The 8,722-nt window shown below is 37.7% G+C and overlaps 1 protein-coding gene across 1 annotated transcript in view; it reads left to right on the top strand.

The window, feature by feature from the left end:
* Window positions 1–540: 540 nt before the first annotated feature.
* Window positions 541–8,722, top strand: part of LOC144968465 (baculoviral IAP repeat-containing protein 7-B-like) — a 28,895-nt gene continuing 20,713 nt past the window's right edge. The window contains exon 1 of the mRNA XM_078906862.1: window positions 541–820. The gene's annotated coding sequence lies outside the window, so the exon portion shown is untranslated. The remainder of the gene's footprint in view (window positions 821–8,722) is intronic.

Here is an 8,722-nt window from a genome sequence, read left to right as displayed (position 1 = left end):
TTTTAGCCAGCCATTTTTATGAGTAGTTCTCACTAAATTCTATCAATTCGACTACAAACATTCAAGGTTACACACATGTATGTGTGTGTGTGTGTGTGTGTGTTGATACGTTATTTCCGGCTGGCAGATGTTGTGAGTATTTTGACTGAACGCACAGCATCAATAGAATATCCGGCCGAATATCATCATTAAAATGCTTGGCAGAATATTTGTAGGGTGTTCTTAAAAGTAAAATTCCTGCACTTTGATTATTGGAGACAATGTCGAATTTACGCTGCGAACATACACTAGATCAAGTATAACTTTGCTTACGTATATTGATGTGTTCAAACAGGCTTGACTAATTTCAAGAGAAGGGCACTACCGAACGATAAAAGCCTAAAGATTGATATTTTCACTTCTCTAATCACAATCTAATTTGTGTTGGTCAATCTAAACTAGAACATTAAATTGTGTGCAAAGTCTTCTTTCTCATACATTACTATCACCAATGCTGCCTTAAAAAAATTCACAGTATCGTCCTTTTAATTGGTGTTAAAGGGATATATGGAGGAACACCAACCATCTAACTGCCGATGAAATCCGCGACAGAAGATGACGGTGGATAGGGCACGTACTTTGAAAACCCGCCAATAACGTAACCAGGCGGGCACTTAAATGGGTAACGTAAACGACCAAGAAACACATAGAAACACGCTGATGCAGGTACAACGAAGATATGAGCTACATGTAAAGAACTGGAAAAGACAGCCCAGGGTAGCCAACGATGGTGCGTTACGGTCGACGGCCTATTATGCTCCTTGAGGAGTGATGGGCTCAAGTAAGTAAATCGTAAGAAATTATCTTTAAGTGTCGCAAACAAGAAAACCAACCAATCAATCAAACATACAAAAATCTCCCCAAATTCAAATAACGATAGAACATGCGCTGAACAACGACTTCTAAATATAAATGAAAATAAAGAACAGATCTTCTAATATCGACTAGTTCAGATCACCACTGACTTGGCACTGATACTGATTCTTAAACTTAAACACGAGACTTTGAAATTAAATTTCAGGAGTAAGAGCCATGCTCTGGAAAACTCGTATTTAAAATTTGGCCAGAAAGTTAGTCGCGAAGTCCCAGGTGTGAAAGTTTTTGCCAAGATAGTGGTCATTTATATCGATCGATATTTAACTTGACGGACAATTGTTCTGGCCAATTTTTATATTCGAGTTTTTCTAGAGTACGGCAGTTAACTGACTAGATTTATCTATCGAAATTTCCACGGCGGAGGAGGAGAGGAAGTCTTTTGTTATTGCAGAATACGTACAGGATCCATGACTGTTTTCATGGTAAGGAATATGAAATGGAAGTGGAATTAACTGGCCCGTGTCAATCATGTTAACCAATTTGAGGGTGCGTTTTTTTTTTTACTCTTGCGTGTCCTCAATCGGTTAGCTTTTTGTTCAAGGACCAAAAACGTCCCTACAATGTAGTATTTCAAAAAAGAAAAATTTACAAAAAATATTGCAAGGAGTTGAAAATAACGATGCTGGTCTATTTCTTTTAGGAGACTCGAGAAAGGCTGCAATTGAGTTGCCCAAACAATGCCTTCATATTTTGGGTTTGTTGTTTTTTAAAAAAGTACATATTTATATTTTTTCTTTTATCTTACAAAATATATAAGGGCGACTTTGTGAGCTCGAGCATTGGGAACGACTTGGAAATCCCCAACACATTCATGAATAAAAGAATCATTTTATTACATCCCTCAAATAAGTTTAACATTACCATAACTGAGAACAGTTCATATCTGTAAAAAAAAAAAAATAAAAATAAAATAAAATAAAAAACCAACAAACAAATCCAAAACAATCGAACTTTTGTATAGCGCAATATCCACTAAACGAGCTCAAAGCACTTTACAATAGATTTGTTTAATCTTTATCGTCGTCTCTTTTGTTTTGGCTGAGAGAAAGGCTGGACGAGGTTATTTTTTTATACACACCAATGAACTTCCTCTCAATTACCTATCTTTGACCAATTGTAACTAACAAACTATGCGCGGTGATGATATGATTAAGATGTGTGAATATAGATATAACGGAATTGACGTCACTCAGTTTTTTGTTAATGTTTTTAGCCAGCAATTTTTATCGACCCAAATTGGATCACTGCCTCGACGTATGTGATATATACAATGGTGGGGCGCTTAAGTGCATACCAAGGGGCAGAGGCTAACCGCTCGACCGTCACGAGACCATCCCGGAAAGCCAGCCGATCTCGTTGGCCTGATGTAGTGAGTGAGAACTGAATGGTGATCCAACCCGGCGCCCAAATAGGGTCTCAACCCCCTTATCCCGGGCATTCGTCTGGTAGGCCGCTTCATGGCCAGCGCTAACCGGACCCCCACGTCTGGCTAGCCACCGCGAGCCAAACGCCCCTCCATTCTGTTATCCCACCCCAAAATAGCTTCAACCTAAAGGGGTAAGGCGGACCAATGGCAACGCATGTCCAGCCGCAAGGCGAGGACAACGGCTACATCCGTGGAGTTCGGGCTTTGTGAGGCAGAGAACACGTGTCCCAAATGGCGCCACTGAGAGGGTCATGGTTGGGGGATCAATTGCCCGATGGAACGAGAGCGCGCGGCACCTCCGTGATAGAAGGAGGCATACGAAGCTCAATCGTGGGAACTTGGCAAAACCTAGCAGGTAGGAGATGTACGAGACCGAGGTGTGAGAACTTGGCACCTCCTTTGAGGGTCTGTGATTCGGACCAACGGTGCAGCCGGAGTGGGAACCAAGCCTCCTTGCAGGTAAGAGTAATTGGACCCACTCTACCCCTGCCGCATAAATTCTCAGAGCTTCGACCGCTGACGTGGTTGGGAAGGCTTAGACCGTTGCATCCTGTCTGGCCGCCAGTGCAGGCACAGGCTGGGCTCTGCATCCAGGTCCAGAGAAGACCGCGTATTGGCACCTGGTGTTGTAAGACAGTATATCCCTGTGCTGTTTGAGACTAAAGCCGGATGTGCCGAATATTTTTCCACTAGTGGGGGGGGGGGGGGGGGGGGGGGGGTTCGTCTGTGGGCGGCGGAGATCCGATGTAAGGTCTGGCTGACTATGATATGGAAAAACCGGAATAATAAGGGTGAGGGTAGTGGGAGCCAATAGCTGCTGGCGCTGCCTTTTTATGAGTAGATCTCACTAAATTCTATCAATGAGACTATAAACGTTTAAGGTTGCTCACAGTTTTGGTGGTGATATGTGTTGGAGCGTTACTTCCGGCTGGGAAAATGTGCGCTTTTTGACCAACCGCATAGCCTACCATCAATATCAACATTTATTGTAGAGTTGAAATTTTTAACATAGAATCATAGGGTTTTCCCCCGGAAAGTTTATGGCTTTAATATAATACATTTTTGGACAAAATGGGGGAATATTCAGCACAAACTCCACCATCGTGAAATAATGATGACGAGTACCAAAAAAAAAAATAAATTCCCATTCCGTTTAAAAATTGTAATATTTTACCCTCTCCCAACCGAATATTAGGATTGAATTAATAGACAAAACTACTTATTATGAATAAATTTATTATTTCTAAAAATTGAAAAAAATAACAACAATACAATTTTTTTTTAAACCAACCCCCCCCTCAAAAAAAAATAAAAACAAACAAACAAAAACAAACCACCAACAAACAAAAGCAACACAAGTATTGAGGAGAAGGTGATTATTTTATCAATGCGCCTTGAATAAAAAAAACAAAAATAAACCAAACGAAACCAACGCTATATGATATAAAATGTTAACAAGGTTGTAGTTGTACTAGTTAAGATATCCTGTTCCAGTACCTTTCCTTAACAATGTTTTTATCTTCTTACTTACCTGGTAAAAAATGGAAATGAAGAAAACAAACAAACAAAACAACAATAAAAACCCAACAAAAACATAAAAAGCAAAAACAGACAAACAAGCAAACAAAAACGAAACAAATAAATAAAAACAACAAAACAAAACAAAACCTAACAAAACACAAAACCCTTTAACCCCCCCCCCCCCCCTTCTCCCCAAAAATATCAAGAAAAAATCAACATTCAAAAAATTATTTAAAAAAAAACAGCAAAAAACAAAAAACAATGCAAAAACAAACGAAATAAAACAAAACAAAAGTCAACAAAACAAAACGATCACAAAAAAAATAATAAATCAACTAAAAATAAACAAACAAAAACTATGAAAAACAAAAACATAACATGGAGCACATTCTCTTTTTTTTCATCCTGGTCTTTACGAGCCTATTTGTAAAAGTGCCGAAAAGAGTTTACAATGCACCATTTATGAAAAACAGAATAAGCCTTTTGTGTGTGAGCAAAATTTTTGGATGCCCATGATGTGTCTGTTTAGATTTGGATATGCCGTTATTGTCTAAAAAACAAAACATCTAGATTTCAGATTTTTAAAAAGTATTTGAACCTATTACTTCCATTCTGCATTTAATTTGAAGCACAATAAATAAATAAATAAATAAATAAATAAATAAATAAATAAATAAATAAATAAATAAATAAATAAACAAATAAATAAATATTCGTGCCTTTCATAATGAACTCGAGTTTATATGTATATATCTTGTATATTCATACAAATTCAAGTTTATGTATCTTTCCAAATCACTTTAAAAATAGATATTATGTATATGTTCCATATTCCTATAAACTCGAGTTTATGTAGATATTTCATATTCCTATAATCTCGAGTTTATGTGTAAATTTAACATTCCTATAAACGTGAATTTATGTACCCCAGATTCCTAAAAACGTTAACTATATATCACATATTTCTATAAACTCGAGTTTATGTATCTTATTATATATTTCCAAATTTTATTTATTTTTTTTGTTGTTGTAAAAGTAAGGCTCCGAAACCACTGGATCAATCGTCACCAACTTTTGCACGGCGTAAATGCAGTGGAATTGACATGAAAATGGTTTGCGTGTAGTGTGAGGTTGATTAGACATCGTGACAATTTTTATTGAAACATCAAAATTGTTTCGTCAAATCCCATCGAAAACAGACGCCATCATTTTTAGCACTTTTTATTTTTTGGTGTGTTAGCGAGTATGACAATGACGTGGGGGGTACTTGCATTGAATCGATACCAGTCAGTGGTTCCTCTCATTATTTTTAATACAATCAATTTCTTAAAGTTTATATAAGGCATTTCTCGTTCTTTATATCGAGAAAGAATTTTAAAATAAGGGAGCGAAATATATAATATATCAACTGCAGACAATCTCTATTTCTGCACCCCCCCCCCCTCTCCAGCAAAGCTCCGTGAAGGTCTCTAACGCAGCTGAAAAATACAATATCACTAGAAATTGAATTAAAATTTTATTCAACACTTGAATCATAAATTTGGAGTTGATCGACTTATCATCACGTTCATTGAACTGACACCGCTCATTGAACGGAAACCTATGCGTTTATATTTCATATTTTTATAAACTCAAGTTTATGTAGAGATGTATTCCATATTCCTATACATTGAGTATATATAGAATATTTCTATAAACTCAAATTCATCATAATAGAATTTAAAATTCTTTTTTTTTTTTACGTCATTCTATAATATTACAGCTGTCTATTCCCTACTTTCTGTTGGTTTCGTCATTTCGGCAATCCCCGATAGTGCAATTTTGTTTTTTTTTTAAATCTAAAATTACCAACGCCAACGATTATTCGTTAGGTTATTCCCTTTCACATGCTATCTGCGGATGAAAGATAAACTGAAACTAATAGCTAGGGGAATTAGGGTAAAATTGTGCAAATTAGTGATGAAAGCACCAAATTTGGTACAAAGTAACTTGAGACCACTATTAATCGATGTTGATATAGAACCACATTGAGAAATTCCTCTAACAGAGTAAAATAGGGAGATGAAAATCCGCCTATATGAGCTATATTAAAAAACAAAGGGACGTAATCCAGGAAATATTTGTTGACAATTCGGCGCTTTAAAACTATATTATTTTTTAGCCCGTGTAAGCGGTTGATTATTTTGGCTTAAATAATTATCATTGTTAAAAACGTGCCTATATGTGATATAGGACCGTATGGGCCGGTAGTATAGCTTTATTATGAGAACTGGAAGGGGGATGGTGGGAGAGGAGGAGATGGTGCTGGTATTAGTTTTACTTGTGTTGTGTTGGTCGTCATCGTGGTGAAGATGATGGTGGAAGTGATGTTGGTGATAATGATGATGATGATGATGATGATGATGATGATGATGATGATGATGATAATGATGAGGTGATTGTGGTGATAATAGTAGTGATGATGGTGATGATGTTGATGAGGTGGTCGTGGTGGTGGTGAACTTGGTAGTGATGATGATGATGATGATGATGATGATGATGATGATGATGATCATGATGAGGATGATGATGACGAAGACGATGATGATCAGGATGATGTTGATGATGATGTTGTGGTGGTGGTGATGAGGTGGTGGTGGTGGTGGTGGTGGTGGTGGTGGTGGTGGTAGTGATTATGGTGATGTTGGTAACTATTAATTTCGAAAATGAAAGACTTTCCTGGTGACGTATATTAACATTTTTAGATGATTAGGATCCAACAAAAATCATATTTATTAGACAAATGTCTGTGGAACACATTTTTCTTGGGAGGCTTGAGAGAATTCAACAGCAGCCTTTTCTAGTTTATCCCGATCTCTTTGAAGTATTTTAACGGCGCAAGATAAGCCAATACCTCGTTGTCAGCTTTTTTCATGGCAGTGTGTTCAAGAAAACCATATGTTGTCTTATTGAAGGCTAAAACGTTTCCTTTCCTGAGGTTAGCCTGGTAGGACCGGCTGGAGTCTGTCTCTGAACCTGATTGGGTGAACATACGACTGGATGCAACCTCATTCACAGCATTCCTTGCTATACATCTTGATTAATTCTGGCAATTTATGGACTCTCTCTCTCTCTCTCTCTCTCTCTCTCTCTCTCTCTCTCTCCCCACACACACACACACTCTCTCTCTCTCTCTCTCTCCCTCTCTCTCTCTCTCTCTCTCTCTCTCTCTCTCTCTCTCTCTCTCTTTGCTCTGTTCTATACCTGAATGATTTATATATAGCGTGACTCCAGAAAGGAGCGCTTTTGTGAAACACAACGAATAACAACTTGCAACAACCTAACAGAAAACATGAATAAAACAACTCCAATCAGATGCTATATTATTAGACTTTAGTAAATCATTTGATAAAGTCATTTACCATACTCTGGCTGTTAAACTGCGGAGATATGGATTCATGTGTAACACACACGTCTGGATAATGGATTTTCTCACATACAGGTGTGTCCCTAGGTACCGTACTGGGTCCCCTCTTGTTCCTTATCTACATCAATGATTTCCCTGAAAGATTGTCGCTAAGAACTCAGATGAAACTATTTGCGGATGACAGCCTTTTGTACAGACCAATTAGGCATAAGAAAGATTCAGAAATTCTTCATCGGGACCTTGGTTCCAGAAAATTACCAACAAAAGAAAGATAATACACAATACACAACAACACACTAGAAGACGTCACCAAAGCAAAATATCTCGGAGTAACGATAAACAATCGCCTGACCTGGAAAGATCACATTGCAAACATATACAGGAAGGCAAACTCCACCCTGGGATTCTTGAGAAGAAACCTCTTCAGCTACAAAGTAACCATAAAAGAGAAATGCTATAAAGTTTATGTTAGACCAACACTCGAGTAAAGCAGTAAGGTATGGGATCCCGATCACACCTCCGAAATTAGGTAAATAGAATCAATAAAAAAAAAGCTATAAAATTCGTTCAACAAAATCCTCAAACAAATCAAAGTTATATATGACACCCCATTTGGAACTAAATGTATTTTACAAAGGTCATAAAAACCAGGTCAGGTATCATTACACGGCCTCCAACAGAACAAGAGTAAACCTGACAAATTTATGTTGCCACAATCTAGAGTGGACTACCATCTTCACTCGTTTCTGTCCTCAACTATACGACTTAGGAACAATTTGGATAACTCCCAGTAAAACAATTGGATAAGCTGCTGCTGAGCCTTCCACGGGAAGTTTCAGCTTGAAGAGGAAGAGGAAGAAGAAGAAACAATTTCAGCAACAGCAAAACTAGAACTTTGTTTTGGTAATATTCAGCATTTTTATGTTCATAAAACGGACATGACAAATCTTCGGAAAATGAAGTCCCTGCGTAATCAAATCGCTATTTGAGAATATGGAGAGAATCTGAACATCGTTTATAATTACTGCAGCCACGCGGATATTTTCGTTCACGTCTTTTGTCGTTATTGAATGGAGGGAAGCTTCATCTTATTGTTGCAAAGCATACAATGTGTCCTATTTCTTGTGATAACGTCATCTGAGGGAAAACGCATATTCTGCCTTCTTGGAAGGTGGGATGATGAGAGATTGTCTCGATCGGGATAATTTGACTAGTTTTCTTGTGATTTCTCATTTTTCACAGCGGGCCTTCTGATTTTTTGTGGCCGTATATCAGGAGCGACAGAATTTGTGCCATTTGGTATCATTTTGCTTCAGGACCTCCAGTGTATCCTCAGGGCGGTCTTCAACAGACAAATCTAGCTTGTCACTATCATTTGCTAATCCGTTAAAAGTCTTAACACCATAGCTGGTAGAACGCTACGCTACAAAAGTCACTAAGCATTAAACCACAAG

Source organism: Berghia stephanieae, chromosome 3 (genome assembly GCF_034508935.2).
Source record: "Berghia stephanieae isolate SIO BIC M18660-M18661 chromosome 3, UCSD_Bste_1.3, whole genome shotgun sequence".
In the NCBI taxonomy this organism is placed as follows: domain Eukaryota; kingdom Metazoa; phylum Mollusca; class Gastropoda; order Nudibranchia; family Aeolidiidae; genus Berghia; species Berghia stephanieae.
This window is presented reverse-complemented; position numbering and strand designations above follow the sequence as displayed.